This window comes from Haliotis rubra, unplaced genomic scaffold, assembly GCF_003918875.1.
Source record: "Haliotis rubra isolate DU_JTF1 unplaced genomic scaffold, ASM391887v1 Scf182, whole genome shotgun sequence".
Lineage (NCBI taxonomy): Eukaryota > Metazoa > Mollusca > Gastropoda > Lepetellida > Haliotidae > Haliotis > Haliotis rubra.
The window spans coordinates 887,924-912,759 of NW_025765803.1; the positions used below are offsets into that span (position 1 = coordinate 887,924).

Sequence of the window (24,836 nt, forward strand, 5' to 3'; positions counted from 1 at the left end):
TTTTTATTCCCTTGGGCCCATTCTTTTGGGTAGTTTTACACATCAGCGAATAGACTTTTCTCTAGAAGTAATTCTGCTGAAAAGTTAAAAATGAAACATACAACTTTATGGATGACAACTTCTTGTTGATATGTTTACTTCATAACGATGTAAGACTCGACATCGAAACATCGCTCTATACAGTAAACAGGAAGTTGTCATCCATAAAGTTGTAGGTTTCAGTTTTGACTCACCAACTTCTAGAATGCCGATCAAACAACTGATGAAAAGTTTCTGATGATTTGGGTTTTGTGTCCTTCACTGAGTGTGTTACCATATTGCGTCCAGAAATATATGTTGAATAAATTTGCCATGTACAGTAGCATATTCATTATTCACTGCAATAGACATGTACATTTTTTAACGGCTTTTGCTGAGTAAAGATCTGTAAAAAACAACATATGTATATTGTCCTACAATTCTCTGCTGGGTAATTACAAAAAGACTTGTTTTACTTTTGGATTGTTTAAAACTTACTTCTATTTGTATGCATGCAACTCAAATTGTTACAATACAAGTTAATGCAGTATTTTGGTAGGTGTACAATTGATTGTGTGGATGGCTGACATCTGTTGCCAAGATAACATCTCAATTATGAACAATAAATGTTTTCAATGATGTCTTTGAACACCGAGAGAGGGTGTCATGCAAGTGTGTTTCGGTATTTTCTGTATCCTGTAGTGGTAGACTCGTAGCACAGTATATTTTAATATATGTTAATAATGTATCGTAATTAACAGTATCTCTCAATATTGTTTGATTCTTTTGATTGAATGGTAATTGTTTTAACAAGAGATCTTGAATTGGTTTGTTTCAAATATGGCACTGGTTACAATGCCGCCTTTGTCCTGGTTAAACAGATACCCAAACTTGTTCTGGAAACTTACAGCCAGAGATGGTTGACTTTCTGTTGTTCTGGCCCCGATTTCTCGAAACAAACTTAAGTTTTTACTCAAATTTCAAACTGAGTTTGACAATTTGAAACAGCTGAATTTTTAACATGACTGCATTTTTAAATACAAAATTCCCAAACAACTTAAGTAATCTATCCACCAAACTCAAATTGTCTACTAAGTTTGAGTTTAATATTGATTTCAGTTTATTCTGGGAAATACATTTTCCTGTGTTTTCTCAAACTTGAGTTAAAAACTCTGACTTAAGTCAAAACTCAGACTTAAGTTTGTTTCGAGAAATCGGGGCCAGGTGATCATAGTTTAAACTTGTTCAATTATGTTGTTCAACCAAATGTGAGTGAGTATAGTTTTATGCCGCCTTTAGCAATATTCCAGCAATAACACGGCAGGGGACACCAGACATTGACTTCACACATTGTACCCATGTGGGGAATCGAACCCGGGTCTTCGGCATGAAAGTAAACTCACTGAAATCCTCCCTCACTCACTCCATCACTTCACTGGGGCGGTGGGGTAGTCTAGTGGTTAAAGCGTTGGCTCGTCACGCCGAAGACCCGGGTTCGACTCCCCACTTGGGTACATTGTGTGAAGCCCATTTCTAGTGTCCCCCGCCGTGATGTTGCTGGAATATTGCTAAAAGCGGCGTAAAGCTAAACTTACTCACTCCATCAGTACACTAAAAGCCATTTATCAGAAGCAGTCCAGGGTCCACGCTCTTGAAGCCTAAGATCTCATGCCACAAAGCATTAGTACCTCATATGTTACAGTATAGGAGGCACCATTTGCCTATCTTAGGGCTTGAAGAGTGAAACGGGCCCTGATTGGCTGCCACAAGTGAACTTCCCATCTGCCTACTGTGAAGGCAGTAAGCGATAATTTTCCGATGACCCCACCTGTGTATAATTCATTAAATGGCTTCCTGTATATCCTTCTTCCTTGTCATGTTCTGTTTCCATGTCACAATAATATATGTTGTTTTTGTACGATTTAATCTACCGGTGTTTATCTCTCTCAGGTATACAAATTGTTAGGATTGTTACTCTAATACTATATGTAATATTATTATTTATTTTTCAATTGTGGTTGACAATGGTAGAAGGGTTTATACCGAAGCATTGCAAATGTGGGTAATTTAAAAGTTATTATCCAATAATATTGTCAACTTTGTCCCTCATTACATTGAAGAAATGTCTCTCAGACAAGTAATACTTTGCTGTACTATGTACAGCTGTTTATAAATGTTGGTTGGTTGGTTGGTTGGTTGGTTAACGCTGCACTCAGCAATATTCCAGCTACATGATGGAGGTCTGTAAATAATCTAGTCTGCACCAGACAATCCAGTGATCAAAATCATGAGCATCAATCTACGCAAGTGGGAAGCGATGACATGTGTCAACCTAATCAGCAAGCCTGACCACCCGATCCCGTTAGTTGCCTCTTACGACCAGCATGGGTTGCTAAAAGCCAAAAGACCCAGATTTTCACAGGTCTACAGCTGTTAATGAGTGTTGCTAATTGTTGTCAGACATTTTTTATCAATATGATAATAATTACAGAAAATAGAGGTTAGTACATATAAACACAATTAATTGGAAATTTAACTACAGGAAGACTGTCATCTCACTAAAGATTTAACCCGTGCTACGTTTCCAGTCATGTTAAACACAGTGTAAGGTATCATGAAATTATTCCATGTGCATTGGAGTTATTCAAGCGACAAAAGAAAGACAAACATGTTTTGCTTTCATGAAAAAATTACTACTGTCTATACAATGGTGATGTTAACTCGAAAACTTGGATCACTGGTCAAAACAACCTCAAAACCTCGGTCCGATTTTGAGCCAAGCGGTCTATAAAATGGTGATGTTCTCTTTGGAAATGGCTTGGGAGAGTTGGAGAGTTGGGGTGTACGTATCAAACTTCAGGCAGGGGTAGTATCATAGTCCTAGGGTGTACAAAGTCTTGTCACTGACATATGCTGCTCTTCACAATGATAACTCCCCTCTCTACCTAAAGGATCTGGTCCAGTTGTATACACCAGGACGATATCTCCGATCTTCGAATATGTACAGTCTCTCAGTTCCCCTCAACATCCACTAAACTTGCTGATCGTACCTTCTCCAAACTTGCCCCAACCTTGTGGAACAATCTATCGTTTGAACTTAAAACAGTAACCTGTCACACATCCTTCCAGAACTGTCTCAAAACTTTCCTGTTTCAACAAGCATATGATTTGTAAATTCTCTCCCCCTTTTAGCGCCACTGAGCAGCTCAAAGTTGGAAAATAGGTGCTTTACAAATTACTTGTTATTAGTCATTGGTGACTTGTTTGCATGTCATGTTACCTTACACTGTGGTGTATTGCTCATAACATCCATCACTGGATCATCTGATCCTAAATACACCCGTGAAGGTCTGGGTTAGAATGAGCCTTTCGAGCTGACAGTAACCCATGCTTGTCGTAAGAGGCGACTCACAGGATCGGGTGGTCAGACTCGCTGGTTTGGTTGCCATATGTCATCGGTTCCCAATTGCGCAGATCGATGCTCATGCTGTTGATCACTGGATTGTCTGGTCCAGACTCAGTTATTTACAAACTGCCTCCATATAGCTGGAATATTGCTGAGTGCAGTGTAAAACTTAACTCACTCACTCACTCATTGATCATAAATACAGTATTTTCTTGAGTATAAGAATCTCCTCTAGCTGATGCAGTAGTTTGGAAAAACATATATGTCAAGTTTCATGTGATAACCAAAAAAAGCAACATCACATCCCTTCAGCAAGTTCAGGAATCAATGAACATATATTAAAGAACATGGTCAATAAAAATTTGAAATTTAAGAAAAGATATCTCCAGGCACATAGTGACCCCTTCAGGGAATTTATTATTTTGGATAAAAAAATATAATTCAGGTTTTATGTGATGCCGAAAAAACTACAGGTAACCCTTCAGCAAGTTCAGGAAATGACGAATGCATATTAACAAACCTGGTCAGTAAAGACTGGAAATTTGAGAAAGACATCTCCAGACACACGCCCCTCTTAAGGGAATTAAGTTTGGAGGAAAAATGTATTTCAAGTGTTTTGAAATGACAAAAAATCCACATTGAATCCATTAAGGTATCACTGAACACATATTAATAAACCTGGTCAATAAAGATTCGAAATATGAGAAAAGACATCTCCAGACACATGCCCCTCTAGGGGATTCAGTAGTTTGGAGGAAAAAATGTATTTCAAGTGTTTTGCAATGAAAAAAAATCCACATTGAATCCATTAAGGTATCACCGAACACATATTAATAAATTGGTCGATATAAAATTGATATTTGAGATAACACATCACTTCACAAAATGATTTTCTATCAATATTACGACTCCTGTTCTGCTCAGCATTGTTCCATAATCGGACATTTTGATACTGTTTGTATTGTCCTGTAAACTAAGTCATATATTGCTGTCAGCTGTGCACACATTTCGTCCTAGTCTACCAATAGTCCGTTTAAACCAAACTCAATAAAATAACTATATGTATAAGCTCCTGTTGAACTGCTTGAATGTGACAGAGTGCATATTGAAAAACCAAAACAATCACCAACAAGACCTAGGTTCAATTCCCCACATCACTGTACCTAAGGTGATGCTGGTCACGTGATAACATAACGTGACACACTGATAAACCTTGATGGTGCAAATACATTCAATGCACTGAGTTTGCTTATTAATGTCTTTGTGTTGAAGAATAAGCATTTTTAAAATCGAGCGAGGATGTCAGTAACTCAACTGACATCCAGACTTTGAGTTACCAACATTCTCGCTCGATTTTAAAAATACTTATATTTTTCCTTATCCTGACTCATGCTCTTTTGCTTGTCTTCTTCTTCTTGCGAACATAGTGGAAACACTTGTATCTCCTTAATTGAAGCTCCCTTCAATGTAAAATCACTAATCAGTACTCACCACGAGTTGCTCCCCTTTGATCCCTTTTGGCGGGAAAGGTGTCGCCACCTCACACCTCGTGCTTCACTCTCTCCTTCTTCGCCCAGGGGCGGTGGGGTAGCCTAGTGGTTAAAGCGTTGGCTCGTCACGCCGAAGACCGGGGTTCGATTCCCCACATGGGCACAATGTGTTAAGCCCATTTCTGGTGTCCCTCGCCGTGATATTGCTGGAATATTGCTCAAAGCGGCGTAAAACTAAACTCAGTCAGTCAGTCCTTCTTCGCCCAGTGAGCAGGATGTGAGAGCGCCTGTGTCTCCTTACACAACATATCCTTTGATTTTTCTTAGTTTTTTACCTCCTATAGTGTACTATAGAGGTATAGCTAGTATCCTTCAGCAATTTGTATTGATTATTTATCGTATTTCTACTGTTTATTCACGTGTATTCGTGATTGTTCAGCTAGTATTACGTTGATGAAAATCTGTACTATTTGTAGATTACGTTTTTCTGCCTCAGATCCGCATGTAATATGCCCTAGTTGTTCTACGCCGTGTGCATTTGATTCACGTTGCAGTTATTGCATTAATTTATCTAATTCTGCATTTAATAAATACTATCTTTGCGTCTTAAGACGCATGCAGATAGGTCACGCAAACAAGGGCTAAATATGGCTGATACTCCAGATACTCCATCTAGTCAGTTGCTGGCGATCGCACCCCTACCGCCTTGTGTTCTGCTAGAGACCCCATCGAAGAGGGATGGGATGCAGTCCGTCACCTTCTAAGAAGCGACCGCCTCCCCAGACATCCCCGCCATCGCAGAGATAAAGTCCAAGAGGGCCTCGACGCTCTTCTCAACGCAGACTTCGTACCCCCAGGGCAGCGTCGACAACCAAAGGAAAGTCTACGAAGACAGCGAGAACTTTCTCAGCTGAGATCGTTCCAGCCGAAGAAAGGGGCCTCTACGATGACCAGCCGATTATCTTCCCCGACATACGGCACAAGAAGCAGCCGGTGTCAGCGACAGTGACTTCAGCAGAGATCTTCATGCAGCCTGATGCCTCTACACCGATGTCAGACGTTATTGCTGTGGACCCCATCATTAACACCGCAGAGAAGGCGCAGACAACATCGTCGCAGACCATCCCTGATGACCTGATGCAGCAAATTATGACGATGATGGAAGACCGATATAGACTGCAGAAGAAAGGACCGAAGCCAGCGAAGGCTCCAACGTGACAGCACCCCAGAGGCACCCCCGCCAACGTAGCAGCCAAGACGATGTCACTCTTCGCGAAGGAAGCCGCACGGACCACCTCCACGGCGACCTAGATGTACAGCGCCTTCGAAGGCTGCTCGCTGGCGGATAGATCTTCACCCTCGCCATCTTCATCCCAAGATGTGGACTCGGACCATCAGACATCACGAAAGCTTCGCGAAGGTCTTATCGTGAAATCCCCGGACCGGACGAGAGGAAGCCGCAAGGCATTCTGGCCAGCTGAATCCAGATCTTCATCATCTAGAAGGACATCGAGGGACTACACAAGAGCTTCGCAAGCTATCAACGCTCTCCTCACAGGTCACCGAGAAGATCAACCCATAGACGAGATCACCTAGACGATCTCCTCTTTCGCCGCTCATCACCGCCAGATCACCTTACAGATCACCATACAGAGCTGCACAAGCATCGCCGACGAGAGACAGAAGCACGCAGTCCAGAACAGCACCAACCTCTCATCAATGATGATGGTATAGAGGATGATGGAGGAGTTATTTTCTCCGATGCTGAGATACGGTATTGGATGGTCAATAACCTAGATCTCTCATCACCATCTAAAATGGCAATGTGGCTTAGACATATCTGATGAAAGAAGACGATGCAGATGCTATCACACTACCACCGATCGAATTCGACAGCAGTTCCACAGAATCTAGATGCAGCATTCCACAAAGCCACGAAAGTTCAGACACCACATCTACCAAACTTTCATGCCAAGAAGTTCTCCACGATAACATGGACCCTTCTTCAAAGCTCAGGACATCGATGAGAACTATAAGTTGATCAACGATGTCAAGTACAAGAATTACAAGATTGATGATCGAAGTTAGTCCAGATAGAAACCATGACGAGACGTGATGTTTTTGGTTTAAATAGATCTAGAACGATCAATGAGACTCTTATCACCAGATTTCTGGATACGACTTCTGAGGATGATAGAATGATTTATTCTGCTTTACTTATGCAAAAGAAAGACCAGCAGTTCCTAACAGATCATCTTACATCTATTTCAGCAGCACTGACCATAGCTCGTCGTCAAGGCCTCCTCGCTTCCTGTAACTGGGGTGAGAACTTTACAGCCCCACTGTATACAGCCCCGTGGTCTTCAACATCCATCTTTAATGGAGAAATAGACAAAGTTTCCAAGGAAGTCACTATGATTCCAGAGAAGTCCTGATGATTAAATCGATGGACACACTAGCCAGCCATCCGACAGACCTCTCAAAGATACTCAGGAAGATCTAAATTCACTGGCCTACAGAGAGCACGGTAGACAGGAAGATAGCCAGCTCTAGAGGAAAAGATCCTTTTCGTCGCCCATTCGGCAACTATAGAGGAGGTTCAGGAAGAGGCAGGACACCCAGAGGTTCCCGCAACTATAAACGCTGAAAGACAGGTTCGGAACGACTGGAGTCTTCCACCCCCAGCCGCTCCAGTACAACCATCTCAAGTGGGTGGACGCTTCTCCAACTTTACTGGGAAAACTGGGGAATATTACAAGACCCTTTATGTCTCCAACATTCTTCGCCACGATTTCAGATCCCACTAAAGGCCAAGCCTCGCTGACAGTCAACCCTCACAAGTTCGACGCACAGGCACAACAACTACCGGGTTAAGAGAGGCTGTTACATCACTCTTAATAAAGCAGGCCATAGAAGTACTAGACCAAGACAACATAGAACCAGGTTTCTACTCCCCAGTTTTCCTAGTTCCCAAGAAAACTCCAAGGAGAAATACAGACTCATCTACAACATGAGCTTTTTCAACAAGAACTATCTACGCAAAACCACCGAAGTTCCGCATGATACATTTACCTCAGTTACGCAGTTGATTCGCTAAGCCCCATGGACTACATGGGCAGTATCGATCTACAGGACGCTTACCTGCACATCCCGATACACGCCAAAGCCAGGAAATACCTACGGTTTACTTTAGACGGCAACATTACCAATGGAAAGTGCTCCCTTCGAATATCATCAGCCCCTGGCTTTTCACGAGGATAACGAAACCGATTATCACCTATCTTCATCATCAAGGGCTACGCAGTGCGCAGTGCGTTTTACCTCGACGACGTGGATACAAGTAGATCAAGATCCACAGCATCTCAAACTACAGTTAAATTACATCATAAAGCTACTAACACAGCTAGGATGGTTAGTAAACTTACTCAAGTCGGACCTAGTACCGTCACAAGACCTACAATTCCTAGGCATTCGGATTTATCACAAATCTCAACCGTATCGTCGTTAATTAGAAGACCGTTGATCAAGATCCAACAGACCATTCCACCAGCGCAACACTCTCCGCTACCACTTCGACAATGGCAGAGCCTCCTAGGTCTCCTCACATCAGCCCAAGACATGACAGTCAGAGGTAGGTTACAGTTACGCCCTTTACAGGTCTTCATCAATGCACATCTCGGACGATTTACAGCCATTCAGTCTACCGAAACATCTCAGACCTCATCTACTATGGTGGACAAAGAAATCGAATGTCTGCGAAGGGATTTGTTTAGCAGAGCAGGAATTCAAAACCCATCTATATGTGGACGCGTCACTTCAAGGGTGGGGAGCTCATCTCGCCAACCAAACGACATCGGGAATATGGAATCAACAAGAAAGCAAACTCCACATAAACAACTTAGAGATGAAAGCTGTAATCAATGCCATTCTACATTGGAGCACTTTTCTACAAAATGCGCACCTGATGATTCATACCGACAACTCGACAGTGGCGTTCTACATAAACAAGCAAGGCTCAACGAGATCACTGAACCTTTTGAACTTAAGCTTTCAACTATTCGATCTAACCCACGATCTAAATCTACAGATCAGAGCAGTTCACATTCTCCCGAGCCAAGAATACTAGCAGACGCGCTTATCTCGGCCTCATCTACCATCACCCGACAGAGTGGATGCTCAATACGGAAATATTTGCTCAGATAATCAAGCCGCTAGCAGCCGCTAATAGATCTATTCGCCACAAGATTCAACAATCAGTTACCGACATTCGTGTCACCAATCCCAGATCCACAAGCTTGGGAAACGGACGCTCTAAGTATATCTTGGGAAGGCCTCAACGCGTACGCCGTTTCCGGCCAGCCAGCAATAATACCTCAAGTATTACAGAAAATCAAACAAACACAGAGTCTACAACTCACTTTGGTCGCCACTCTACTGGCCAGCCAGAGTATGGTTTCCCAGTCTAATTCAAGAAATCGGTCAACCAGTATTAGAGCTACCCAAGCTTCAAACCTGTTAATACATCCTCACACAAAACAAGTGCACGGAAACCCAGAAGTTTACCAACTTCACGCATGGACTGTATACAAATGTGTTTAAACAAGAGAGGATATTCTGCCAGGACGGGCAAAAGCGGTCACGCTTTGCACTTACGACACTCAACTCGTGAACTTGTACGACGACAAGTGGCACAGTTTCGAAAATTATGCAGCTAATAAAGGATTTACAGCCAGAGATGCTTCACATCCTCAAGTGGCAGACTATTTGTGTTACCTGCGGCAAAACAAACATTTAAGAGGTTCGGACGATATCGACATATCTTGTCACGCGCTTTAGCTCTGTGATTACTATGAGAACGGGTGTCAAGCTGACAAAATCTCCAGAGTTACTGGCCTTACTACGTGCTTTCCGATTGGAGGACCAAAAGCGGAAGTTCCATGCCCCAGCTTGGGATCTGAATATAGTGTTACAACACCTCACAAGTGAGGCTTATGAACCCTTGGAATCGACAAACTTTGAATTTCTCTCACAGAAAACACTATTTCTGCTATCTCTCGCCACGGCAGCAAGAATATCTGAAATTCACGCTCTGGATTACGAAAGGATACAGTTTGATGACAATCAAAACATAGCGCACCTCGGTTTAAGATAGGATTTCATCGCTAAAAATCAACTACCAGGTCAACCAGACAGGTTATTTCATGTACCGGCGCTATCCTCCATTCTCGGATCACAAGATACACAAGACTTGTCACTGTGTCCAGTCAGAGCTCTCAAAGTTTACCTACGACGATCCAAAACAAGGCGAAGATTTCTCAAAAGATTATTCATCCCCTTATCGCCAACGAATCAAACAGAAGTCTCGCGTACTACCATATCTATTTGGATAAGGACTGTCATATCACAAGACAAGATACAAGGCAGCAGGCTTGGACCCACCAACAGCATCAAATCCGCATGAGATTAGGGCACTGGCTTCCACCCTTGCCCTGCACGGTAACTGTTCTTTGAACACTATTATGGAAGGATGCTTTTGGAAATCGAACATGGTGTTTGCGAATCACTACTTGAGAGATATCACCACAGAAGATGTCTCTGGCATTCACCATTTCGCCCTTTGGTCCTCTAGCCAACAGCTGACAGTCCCTCAGAGGCGTTAAAATATTACAATCACAAAATTAACATGTATTATATACATAATTTAGTTAGCTTATAACTCTGAGGAGTTCTAGAGCTATGTATATATATTTAGCTTAGGTCTTTCACCCCTAAGTATATATGGACATTATCTTTAGTTGTACAGCGACTTTATCAGAGTCACTTATGTATATATAATTTATGTAATGGGTTTTTTCAATATATATCAATGTAATACACAATTATGGCATTATAAAACCTATGGTTATAGACAGGAAATATCCTAAGTCTATGCCTTCATGAAGTTCCCATACCAGTTATTACAGTTATATTTATACAAAATCACTAATTATAAATCCAAAGTATTCTGTTACTCCCTCCGTTCCGTAGGATTCTACAAGCAAAAGAGCATGAGTCAGGATAAGGAAAAATATGTAATTTTTAGAGTAAAATTGATATTTTATACTTATCCTGACTCATGAGGTCAGCCCTCCCATCCTCCCCACATAACACTTTGGATTTTCCTGTAAATTCAAGTGTTGGGCTCGCAAAATCAGGAGAGAGTGAAGCACGAGGTGTGAGGTTGCGACACCTTTCCCGCCAAAAGGGATCAAAGGGGAGCAACTCGTGGTGAGTACTGATTAGTGATTTTACATTGAAGGGAGCTTCAATTAAGGAGATACAAGTGTTTCCACTATGTTCGCAAGAAGAAGAAGACAAGCAAAAGAGCATGAGTCAGGATAAGTATAAAATATCAATTTTACTCTAAAAATTACATTCTCCAACACATAGACATTAATAAGCAAATTCAGTGCATTGAGTGTATTTGCACCATCAAGGTTTATCAGTGTGTTAAATAATTTTGATTGTATACATGTGGAAGACTGCTAACTCGAGGGAAATAATCGCCAAGCGATCTTACCTGCCGCCATGTTGGGATGGTGGTAACGCACGTTACCAGCATCACCTTAGGTACAGTGCACTTGGGTACAATGTGTGAAGCCCATTTCTGGTGTCCCCCGCCGTGATATTGCTGGAATATTGCTGAAAGCGGCAGAAAACCATACTCACTCATAGTCTTGGCAAATAATGCTAGTTTATTTGAATTACAGTTATCAACACAGATGCCGCTCACAGTTTTAAAAAAAAAATATTCATAAAAAATGTAAATAATATATCCTGCTTTACATTTTTTTTTAAATTAATGAAAATCTCAAGTGAGTGAGTGAGTATGGTTTTACGCCGCTTTCAGCAATGTCATGGCAGGGGACGCCTGGAAGGGGTGTCACCCATTCATCCAAGGTGGGAAATCGAACCTGGATCTGTAGCATAACGAGCAAACGCTTTAACCGCTAGGCTATCCACTGACCCCATATTTTATGCCCTTGACATCACTTTACAGCACAACAAGTAAATTCACCCAGTTGTCTTTGATGACTTTAGGACAGTATCCATGACAACAAAGCATGTTGAGGGATTCTTATCTGCAAGGTTGTCATCCTTAACACATACGGAATTAAAGCTCCAGATTGTATCAGCCATTAATCTGCTACACAACGTGGAAGTCACACAAGCACCTGTCATTGGTAGCCTGGTTCAGAGGTTAGTTTGGCTACAGTATAACAGTTTAGAATAATTGTTTGGAAACAAAATGAGAAACAGGTGGCAGTGAGTTAATTTCATTTTTTTGGGGTGATAATTTTTGCTTATTATTGTTTCCTTTTGTCAGCAATGTGTTTTAATGAAAACTAAACGATCAATATTTATGTTATCATCTGTCATTGTTATTTGGGAGCTATTCCAGGGGATTGGCATTGTGATGATGTTTTGGGCTTCAGGCTTAGTTACGTGGAACCTGTTAGCTGTATTATTGTGTTCTTATTGTGAACTGGAGTGAACGCATCATACCAGCTGTTCCTTTGTTACGTGGTAACAAGTGCACTCACTATGAGACTATATATTGGAAGTTTTTGTAATGTTGTAGCAACAGTCTTCCTTCAGCATTTTTTTGTTACAAAGGAAACAGTTTTCCTGAGTTTAATTATCATCATCTTCAGAGCTTTAAACAGTTCATGAAATTTTTAAAAATTAAAAAAAAATGTTCAAAATTCTACAATTCTTACAAAATCTCACTATTTCAACACCAAATTTCATACATAGGTAGGTCTAGTGGTGAACTGGTGCCTTTTGGTAGATTTGGATTTCTGAATATAATGGGTTTTTTTTGTGTTTCCATGGCAACGATTTTGGCTTCAGCTGAATTTGGTGGTAGTGATCCTTTCTGGAGCAGAACTTTGAAACCTTTCAGTACTCTCCTTCCACTTAGCTATATACACGCCGACACATTTGACATAATCATAACTCGTAGACATGTTCATGAAAAGTATTTGGCCATTGCAGGGGATATTGATGACTTTTTCTTCTTGTTAACACCACAGCATCAGTGAATGCATTGATGCAACAAAAGTTCTGCTTACTCTGTTGTCTATTGGAAACAGTGTCCCATCATGAGTGTGCCATTATTTCTTTTCACTTGGAAATGTAGATACAAATTAATTTCATGGTTAGCCAGTCAGATTCGATGTAATCTATGGTGTGGCGGTGTGTGGTGCTGTGCATAGAGTCCAGGTCACAACTCGGGTGAGTCCTTGGATGGGTGCCCGTGTTTGGCAGCTTGACACCTGAGAGTTTCTAGGACTTCTGTCCTGCCCCACAACGAAGCACAACTCAGGTGAGTCCTTGGATGGGTTAGCGTGTTTGGCAGCTTGACACCTGAGAGTTTCTAGGACTTCTGTCCTGCCCCACAACGAAGCACATGTCAGGTGAGTCCTTGGATGGGTGCCCGTGTTTGGCAGCTTGACACCTGAGAGTTTCTAGGACTTCTGTCCTGCCCCACAACGAAGCACATGTCAGGTGAGTCCTTGGATGGGTGCCCGTGTTTGGCAGCTTGACACCTGAGAGTTTCTAGGACTTCTGTCCTGCCCCACAACGAAGCACATGTCAGGTGAGTCCTTGGATGGGTGCCCGTGTTTGGCAGCTTGACACCTGAGAGTGTCTAGGACTTCTGTCCTGCCCCACAACAAGCACATGTCAGGTGAGTCCTGGATGGGTGCCCGTGTTTGGCAGCTTGACACCTGAGAGTGTCTAGGACTTCTGTCCTGCCCCACGCAAGCACATGTCAGGTGAGTCCTTGGATGGGTGCCGTGTTTGGCAGCTTGACACCTGAGAGTTTCTAGGACTTCTGTCCTGCCCCACAACGAAGCACATGTCAGGTGAGTCCTTGGATGGGTGCCCGTGTTTGGCAGCTTGACACCTGAGAGTTTCTAGGACTTCTGTCCTGCCCCCCACAACGAAGCACATGTCAGGTGAGTCCTTGGATGGGTGCCGTGTTTGGCAGCTTGACACCTGAGAGTTTCTAGGACTTCTGTCCTGCCCCACAACGAAGCACATGTCAGGTGAGTCCTTGGATGGGTGCCCGTGTTTGGCAGCTTGACACCTGAGAGTGTCTAGGACTTCTGTCCTGCCCCACAACGAAGCACATGTCAGGTGAGTCCTTGGATGGGTGCCCGTGTTTGGCAGCTTGACACCTGAGAGTTTCTAGGACTTCTGTCCTGCCCCACAACGAAGCACATGTCAGGTGAGTCCTTGGATGGGTGCCCGTGTTTGGCAGCTTGACACCTGAGAGTTTCTAGGACTTCTGTCCTGCCCCACAACGAAGCACATGTCAGGTGAGTCCTTGGATGGGTGACCATGTTTGGCAGCTTGACACCTGAGAGTTTCTAGGACTTCTGTCCTGCCCCACAACGAAGCACATGTCAGGTGAGTCCTTGGATGGGTGCCCGTGTTTGGCAGCTTGACACCTGAGAGTTTCTAGGACTTCTGTCCTGCCCCACAACGAAGCACATGTAAGGTGAGTCCTTGGATGGGTGCCCGTGTTTGGCAGCTTGACACCTGAGAGTGCCTAGGACTTTCATGAAATTAATGCGAGCTTTTTATTAATGCGTTAAATGCGTCTGTACTCTTCTCGCATTATCATAATGACGCATTTTAGTATGACCATGTCTACTTTTGAGAGCTTAATAGAAGACAGAAAACGTAAATCTCTTGTCGTCTTCAGGTTAGCATTCTTCATAACAATACAGAATATAATAACAATTTAGACATCTCTTAATCGACAAATAAGGACTAATTTCTTGATACTAATTGATATCCATTGAATTTATTCAACGGCAAATTATGTAACAATAGTGGAAGTGTTGACACTACACATGATACCAGTACAGGTGACTTCCTCATTACAGGTATCTCAAGCCACACGTAATTATCACTGGTTACAATCACTGGTCATTGTTTAGAGTCACTCAAGCACATCAGCCAGACCGGACATTCTCCAACCATGTCGGATTACGTAAATATATGTTGACATAAGACAAGTAGTAGCAAGCAATCACGTGATGAAACATGGCAGCGTAATCAAAACATCGTCAGCTCACTGTCATTCATTGCTTAACCAGCTCAATTCAGGTTATTTGGTAAATAACAAGTGTGAAATGAAAATGAACAAAATTATCAACACAGATTCCTGAGCTCGCATTAATTTCGTGACGCATTTTAGACTAGACTCTCGCACTCGCTTTAAATTCGTGACGCATTAATTTCATGATTTACAGTACATGTGGTCTCACCTTAGGCAAGTGAGTTTGTTCAAAATTGCCTCTGTTCACCCAGCAGAAAATGGGTACCCAGTGGGATAAGTCATGTGACTATAACCTTCTTGCACCTAACAGGCAGCTTGGGTTATCCGGGGTAATAATGTGCTGTGCTCTGATTGTTAGCGCTATGAGCATACCTAGTGTGGAGTTTGGCGCTATATAGATGGACGCATTACATTATTGTTAATATATTATACGTAGCAGACTGTAGATCTATTATTGTTAATATATTATAGGTAGCAGACTGTAGATCTATTATTGTTAATATATTATATGTAGCAGACTGTAGATCTATTATTGTTAATATATTATACGTAGCAGACTGTAGATCTATTATTGTTAATATATTATACGTAGCAGACTGTAGATCTATTATTGTACCTTTAGGCTATTAGCTGAATTAATAATTTTCAGGGTTTTTTTATCCTTTAAAGAGGAAATCAATCACATCTAAAGATGAAAACAAGCAGTCAAAAAGTATAATAGCATAGTACATCTTGCCATTTTCTTTTCTTGGGTTTGTTGGGGGCGTAGGGTAGCCTCGTGGTTAAAGCGTTTGCATGTCATGCTGAAGGCCTGGGTTCGATTCCCCACATGGTTACAATGTGTACATTTCCAGTGGCCCCTGCTGTGATATTGCTAAAAGTTACGTAAAACCATATTCACTCACTCACTCACTCTTGAGTTTGTTGGGAGGGGTAAAAATGCTATTCTGTCACCTCAAGTGATAGATGAAGCAGGCTGAACAAAACAAGAACAGTCTGTCGAAATATAATGTAACAGTAAAGTTGGAGATTAAAAGACATCAGCTTGTCTGTGTTAATTCCAATCACAGATGTTTTGTATGTGAATGTTTGTGACTGGGATTGTGCAAGGGTAGTAGGAAGAGGGCGACAATGTCGTGAATGTCGCTCATGGAGTTGGTTGGACAAGAAAACATATGAGAGTGACAAGCGTATTTGTAAATCTAGTTATTCAAGTGTTCTGGCCTTCAAGATATTTTTGGATTGATGACATCAACAGTCAGTTTCATTTCCATCTTACAAACAGTGTCAGGAAGTGTAACGGAGCAGACGCAGAATATTTAACACCTGTCAGTTCAGAAAGCAGACTCTTCTGTTATATCTTTGTTTCATGAATATTTCAAGTTGTTACTTTCTTAAACAGTAGTAAAAAAATTATTAGATACATTTGATGCACTTTTTTTTAACCATCAACTTGTGGAATATTTCATGTCCATTTCTGCTTTTATTCAACCACAGAATTGGAGAAAACGAAATTTGATTTTGTCCGTCCACAATGTTACATTGATTTTGCAATATCTTGAAGAAAATACTCTCTGGAACATGCACACCAAGAACAATGATTTCTACAGATTCTGGGAATTCTCCAGGGCCACGTTCCTCAAAGCGATCGTAGCGCTACGACTGTCGTAAGCCTATGTTAAAGTATGGGAGTTACGATCATCTTAGAGCTACGATCGCTTTGAGGAACGGGGCCCTGGTCCATAGAATGCTGCAGATCCATGGGATTCTCCAGGTCCATAGAATGCTGCAGATCCATGGGATTCTCCAGGTCCATAGAATGCTGCAGATCCATGGGATTCTCTAGGTCCATAGAATGCTGCAGATCCATGGGATTCTCCAGGTCCATAGAATGCTGCAGATCCATGGGATTCTCCAGGTCCATAGAATGCTGCAGATCCATGGGATTCTCCAGGTCCATAGAATGCAGCAGATCCATGGGATTCTCCAGGTCCATAGAATGCAGCAGATCCATGGGATTCTCCAGGTCCATAGAATGCTGCAGATCCATGGGATTCTCCAGGTCCATAGAATGCTGCAGATCCATGGGATTCTCCAGGTCCATAGAATGCTGCAGATCCATGGGATTCTCCAGGTCCATAGAATGCTGCAGATCCATGGGATTCTCCAGGTCCATAGAATGCTGCAGATCCATGGGATTCTTCAGGTCCATAGAATGCAGCAGATCCATGGGATTCTCCAGGTCCATAGAATGCTGCAGATCCATGGGATTCTCCAGGTCCATAGAATGCTGCAGATCCATGGGATTCTCCAGGTCCATAGAATGCTGCAGATCCATGGGATTCTCCAGGTCCATAGAATGCTGCAGATCCATGGGATTCTCCAGGTCCATAGAATGCAGCAGATCCATGGGATTCTCCAGGTCCATAGAATGCTGCAGATCCATGGGATTCTCCAGGTCCATAGAATGCAGCAGATCCATGGGATTCTCCAGGTCCATAGAATGCTGCAGATCCATGGGATTCTCCAGGTCCATAGAATGCTGCAGATCCATGGGATTCTCCAGGTCCATAGAATGCTGCAGATCCATGGGATTCTCCAGGTCCATAGAATGCTGCAGATCCATGGGATTCCAGACATTGTGAAAATTTGTAGATCGATCAGAATCTGCTGATCAGTGGAATTCTGCAGATTCATGGAATTTGGAAGTCAATGGAATTACATAAATTTGAATTCTTCAGGTCAGTGATATTCTGTGGATCCACAGATTTTTTCAGACCCTTAAAATTCTGGAGATAGTGGAATTTCATAAATCAATGGATTTTCATAAAACAGTAGAACTCCATAAATCAATAGAATTCTTCAGGTCAATGAAATTCTGTAGATCCATAGAATGTTCAAGGATCCATACATTTTGCAGACAATGGAATTCCATAAATGTGTGTATCACCAGATCAAAAGATTTTTGTAGATCAAGTGTGTTTTGCAGTTTAATTGAATTACGCATATGTGCCTGAAAGTTGCACAATTATGGTTGCCTTCCAAATTGTTCAAGACGTTTTTACAGCCTAGTGGTTAAAGTGTTCGCTCGTCACGTCGAAGTGGGTATTTCTGGTGTCCCCTGCCATGATATTGCTGGAATATTGCTAAAAGCAGCATAAAACTAAACTCACTTACCCACTCTAAGGTTGCAGGTCTGAAGATAAATAAATTCTTAAAGGAATGAAAATACCCAATTATTGTTTTTTTTATGTTCATTATATTAGGTATAGATGATATGACTGCTACATTTAGACGACTTCGTGTTTGACTGATAACACCAATAAAAAGGAAGAGGATTTTAATGAGTGCCTTTGATTACAAGGTGCTTTGAATGTAGGGTGAAATACAATATTTAAGGCACAATGTCACACCACACATGTATTTCTTTTAATAATACTAACTATCAGCCCTCATGGAAGCTACCATATAATTTATTCCCCGTAAAATTACATATTTAGATTTCAATATCAAATCAAGTTGGAATGAATTAAAGCAACTTTGCATTTAATCGACTTTTGCGCCCTCTACCGAGCCGAACATTATTTCAAGTGAACCCAGTAGAGTTATGTCCCTTGGAGCGCTCTTTACAAATATCCTACGCATAACGTGATTGAAACCGGTTTGGCAAACACCGATAACATCGTGTGTAACAGTTTTCGATGTAAGGAGCAATTGTTTTACATTCCATATATGGCAAGTGTTCTCTCTTAAGAGGGCTGTATGCCCCAAACTTTAAATTATCGATTTCTGGCACGTCGTGAGGGATAATAAGTCTTCTATTGCATCAATAGGAAGCTAAAGTGAGTGCGTAGGCCCGAATATATGTAATATAGGCTGGAATATTGTCAAAAAAAGTGTGACATCGTGCCTTTAACGCCTGTTAACAACATTCCATTTATAACCCAGTATGTGAGCTTGCTGTAGGATTAAAGCCAGCAGTGACCAGATCTTGGGAGGTTTATCACTCCGGTAAAGACCTGGTGACAAAATGAGAAACAATGGTTCGGGTGAGCCAGGATTCAAACTTAGAATAAAGAATTATATCTGGCGTGGCAAAATGGGACAACACTCAACATACGATTGTGGCAGTATTAGACAATTGTTTCGGTTTGCCCTGATTAGGTTGCTAGGTTTGACAACACCATACCCAGTACATGGTTCCAGCAGAGTGATACCAGAGACATACCCACTTTCAGGTACATGAAGCTGACATGCTCTGACTGGGGCTGTGTATTGGCAAATTAATTGTATTGCAATATATTGTGATTCAGGTACCCGTATTGCGATATATTGGTATCTTGAGTATTTGACAGTAGGTGACACTAATTGTACATGTTGATCTAATGGTTTACATTATAAGTCCTTAAATATATATGTTATGGTTCTGATAACAACAATTTCAAACTTGGGTTGCATAGTCAGGGATTCTATTTCCGTTTTTATAAATTTATAGTATTACAGTATGCCGTTTTGTCATTGAATGACAAAGTAAAACATCTCTTGTGAATGAAAGTCATTGTAGATTTTAATTTAAAGCCATAAAGATAATCACAAAAAATTCATGTATGGTATTTACCCAATATACCAGTTCTCAGAAAAAAACATTACAATAAATCAGGGGTGGAAATAAATTTAAATTTGCTAGGGTACTCCGGTACAGTGGCACATGTAAAATCACTTGCCCTGATAAATTTTCCGCTATACCGGCCAATTTTCTTGGTGATTTTTGAAATAAACAACATAATTAACATTGGAATGTCAACTGAACACTGGTACAGCGTGATATACAAATGTGCTTGCCCGACAAAAAAAACCACTGGACTCGGGCGTCGGGCAATGGGTTATTTCCACTCCTGTACATACTGTTTGTGGTATACCGGTATACCAGTAATACCATGCAGTATTTGCTCTGCCATTGCTGGAATATTGTTCACAATGGCAAAATATCCAAAGCTCTTACTCTCACTGACTTAATGTTTATCTCGACAGCCTAACAGATAACCCATTTTTTTTGTTGAAAAATCAAATCGACAGTCAAGTTGACTGTCACATGAACAGATGGTAAAAATTGTGTGTTAATCACTTATTTATGTTCTGAATTAATGGTTGGCAGGCTCTACAAACTGTGAAAATGCACTAAAAATATCAATAATACATTACATTTGCAGGGCTTCATTTTAATACATATTTTATGATATTGGCAAATTGATTTCTAAATATATCTGAAAGGCTAAAAATGTATGAAATTGTCAAGCATTTGAAATGTGTATATGTTTTATGTGACATGGAAAACCCTTGTGATTGATCAATCATTGTTTGTTATAAATTATTCTCCATAACAACTGCAGCAAAACCGCATTACACAGTTACAGGAACTGCTTCAGCTATTTCAGTTTGGATTGAATCCCTGCATGTCTGTCGAGAGTATAAACAACAAATTAAGCTGTCAGCAATTATTTGTTACAAAATATCTGAGCTAGTGACATATATTGCCTTCGTTTGAAATAATTGATTCCTCACAAAGGTGACTCTCTGTGTGCAGTCTATTCACGACTGCTGACTTACGGGTCAGCTGGACTGCATTAACAATTCATGAAATCTCTATTCAGTTTTCCTTTGACAGGTTGAGTGAGAGAAGCTTAGACATTGTTCACCAAACAGACAGACAGGACGGTCACTTAGATGCTAGATGAAGCAGTTTGTCTGTGACTTGGAGGGAAGGTTTACAGCTCCACCATTCAATGAGCAGACACCTAGCAGTGCAAGCAGACGGCAGACCAAGCAGACGGCATTAGTAGCAGACGACACTGAGATGCTGGGCGATGTGGTAGAACTGGAAGATTTTCATTGATGGTCGCTCATCGGATGTTTTGGATTTGACTGGCAGATGGTGAAGCGATTGAGGAAATGAATCAATAGTGATACGCACGGTACATGTGTGTTCTACCTCTCTGTTAGGGAATCATTTGTACATCAGTGCAACAGCAGACGCGTCCGTGTCAGTAACACAAACACTCTGTGTCTTCATGTTTCAATCATAGGGTAGGTTCCAGCGTTCTTGCCGCTCATATCAGAGTCCAGTTTCAGTGTTCTGTGTAGTATTCTTTGCCAGTCCGATACACGTTCTGCCGTTTTGGATTATACCATTGGACGTAGGCGGTGAAATTGGGCTTTTCGAAGGTGACGACTGCTGTTTCTTTGTTGGAAACAGATGGGAATAGTACACAAACGTAACCAGAGAGTGTAAAGTGCATCATTCAAGGAACCATGGCTACTGAAGGGACCTACATTTTGGGCCATAGTCAGGTAAGATATATGCTTGTTTTCTGTGCTGATTTTCATACCATTGATCTATGTTTATGTCAGAGGTGTTTGATGCTTTTAACAGGGATTTATCTAGGATTCTAGACTCATTGCCCATGGCAAGGAAACTTTCAAAATCTTCAAAATTGTAAAAAAAAATAAAAGATTTTTTCCTAAATTCTGAGGGCTTTAAACATTGCATTCATGGCAATGCTATCAAATTAGGCATAATGCCACTTCCCTAAAACTGGTCTGTTATCAGTGATAAAAAGTCACTCACTGTAAACAGTAACATTGGTTATAACTGTCAGAGTTATTAAGTTATTATTATTTTAATCCAATTTACAATTGTTTTACTGACGTTTGTGGCAGACTGAGGAGGTCTCGATAAATCCCTGATCCATGAAGATGTTCCAGAGTAGCTATTGAGACCGTGGTTCAGTTAGTATCCTTACTTTGTTTATTCAAGATACATAAACACTCGGCATGTTTATTTTACGAGTTTGTGCTGAGGGTCACTTTATCGACTGATAAACGTATCATTTCGTGTCGTTTTACAGACTTGATTTGGTGTCTTCATGTGGAATAATTGATTGGGGATATAAATTGTTCTTAAAAAAAATATATATTCTGATTTTATTTGAATTGACTGGATTACTAGAGATGACATAGATAATACATTGATTTTTCAGTTTTGTATGGGTACCCAAGCATCATTGCATTCAGACAATGGAACAGATGTGAACTGTATATGATGTGACAAAATTGTAATGGTGAACTCTACTGTCGATGATTTATGCTACCTATTAAGCAATCATGTTGCCTTGATGACTATTTCAACTGTTGGTCTACTGAAAGGCTGGTTGTGGTGAAATTGAACCATTAGAGTTATATATTGATTACGAGCGATGTCAAACAAGCTATAGCCAGACCTGGGGTGATTCAGCTGCAGGCTTGGAAATCCAGGCTTAAATGTGTGGTAACTGGCTGTTGCTCGGAAATTAACTGTAGCTTGGTAAAGCTGGTGAGAATAGGCAGATGATGGCTTGGCTGACTTGTTTGGAAAGAGTAGCAAGGGACTGTCAGTGACAAAGGGGAGCCATTAGCCATTATTTCCTTGTTGCCTTGATGTTACGATTGGACTGCGATGTTTCTGTAGTCAGGTTTAGATATGTTCAGACAACCTTTTCGGGATGAAGCCCTTTACCATTCTTGTCTTGCTTGACCGTCTGCTTGCCTTTTAAAATGTCCAAGGTCTGTTACCTCTGAAAGTGGACTTTGACGCTGGAAATAGTGACTTTTGAGAAACTCACACGTTCGCTTGTTACGCATGTTACATTTGGGATTACACTTTCTTGGTGAAGTACAGATTCTAGTTTCATTCAGGGTTTGAACCCAAATCTTCAGTCAGGCACCTAATCACCAGCACATAAAGTCAGCCATCTGATCCACTTAGCCTCTTCATTCTTTTGTTAATTAGGAAGATTATTTAGCTGTTCGCCCCAGGGGGTACTGTATTTCCTTAAATAAGTGACCAGGTGCTTATTTTTTTCAACGGACTTCCAGACCCAGCGCTTATTGGAGGCATGGCGCTTATTGGAGACCCAGCGCTTATTCAACTGGCACTGGATCCCACACATATTTATATTTTTATGAAACCCACTGATTGCAGCTTCGACAATTACACAATATCCATCAACCCGCGCCATGTGGAGGACAGGAACTTATGACTAAAGGGACCATTCCTTAATAAATCTATTTTTGGATCAAGGGAGAATGCATTTCTAGAAACATACCCATTCCTTATTAGAAACATGGCGCTTATTAGAGGCCCGACGCTTATTTCTTAAACCACTGCTTTACCCCCGGCACTCCTGGAAATACGGTATTCTGGGTTAGAATAGGTCGTATCAACCCATTCTGGTTACAGGAGATGACGTATCGGGTGGTCAGGGTCGGTGACGGCAATAATTGTACGTTGTTGCACTGATGATGTGGATTGATGCTCTTAAGAACAATCACTGGATTGTGTGGTCCAGACTCCAACCAAGTATACGAGCGAGCATCATTTAAAGTGTTAGATTGATATATAATACTGTGACTTTCTGAATGAATAAAGTGTTTCACAAGCGTAAATCAATTTTGCTGGGATTGCCAATTTACTCAAGCCTAGCTAGTTCTCCATTAGCCTCAGTGGGATTCCTAGCTTGCATGTCATTACACTGCAGTAGCATGGAGACTTGCTGTTGTTATTCACATCAGGTCTGCTGAGACTTGAATTCAGTACTGCTGACTGTACCGAAACCATTCTCTCTCTCTCTCTCACTCACACTCACACACACACACACACACGCACACGCATGCACACCTGCTCTCTCTCACACACACACACACACACACACACTACATGTGCATGCACACAGACACATATAACACTACAAACACTCACACACACTCTTGCATACACAAACACACTCTTTCTTTCTCTCCGAGAAACACTCTCACACACTCTCTCACACACATGCACTTTCACACTCATGCATACATACAGACATATAACACTACAAACACACTTACACACACTTATACTCTCTCACACACACTTTCTCACACACACACACACACTCTCTCATAAACATGCACACTCTCTCTCTTACACTCTCACAAACATGTGCACTTACACACTCATGCCTACACACAGACACAACACTATAACACACACTCTTTTTCACACTCTCTCTCACACACACTTGCATGCTCACAAACACACACACACACACAGTCTTTCACACACACTTTTGCACGCTCTTTCACACACAATATTCTGTCTCTCTCTCTCTCTCTCACACACACACACACACACACACACACACACACACACACACATAAACGCTTAAACACTCAAACACTAGCATGCACATGCGCCTGTTTGTATGAATATTTTCATATCACCATAAACTGTAAAATATGTCACCAATTTCATGAAGTCTGAAGAATAATGAAATTGGACCCAGTGCCTTATGAGAGCTGCTCATGGCAGTCTATAAATGTATCCCAATTAACAATCTTTATGCCTTTGCCATTTCCACCAGAGAAGAACTATCGAAGCCAAAATATTCTTAATAAACTATTCGCCAAGTATCAAATATAGTGTATTATTTTCAACCTTGTTTTTAATAACATGGCTGTCCTTGCAAGGTTGTTGTCGTAGATATTTGACTAAGGCTGATAATGTGTGACAGGATAAATAAGACTTTGACCGTTTATTCATATTTAAGCGACATATTCAACAGGAATAAACACAGGCCCACCCAATAATTTTTAAAAATTCCAAATTCTTAAAAATTTGATTTTATGAATTGCCCAAATTTGTGTAAAAGATTTAATTTAATTTTCAGCAATGCTTTTATATTATCCCTATTACCAGACATATGTGCAATGATAAGTACACAGATTCTATTAC

General features: G+C 41.2%; 1 protein-coding gene across 2 annotated transcripts in view; it reads left to right on the plus strand.

Moving 5' to 3' along the window:
• LOC124273589 (putative sodium-coupled neutral amino acid transporter 11) overlaps window positions 1–24,836 on the plus strand; it is a 184,863-nt gene that overhangs the window by 33,817 nt on the left and 126,210 nt on the right. The window contains exon 2 of one of the 2 annotated variants that reach the window (XM_046708872.1): window positions 20,694–21,376. The gene's annotated coding sequence lies outside the window, so the exon portion shown is untranslated. Of the gene's footprint in view, window positions 1–20,594; window positions 21,377–24,836 lie in introns of those variants that run through there. The other variant, XM_046708871.1, reaches the window with a different exon arrangement.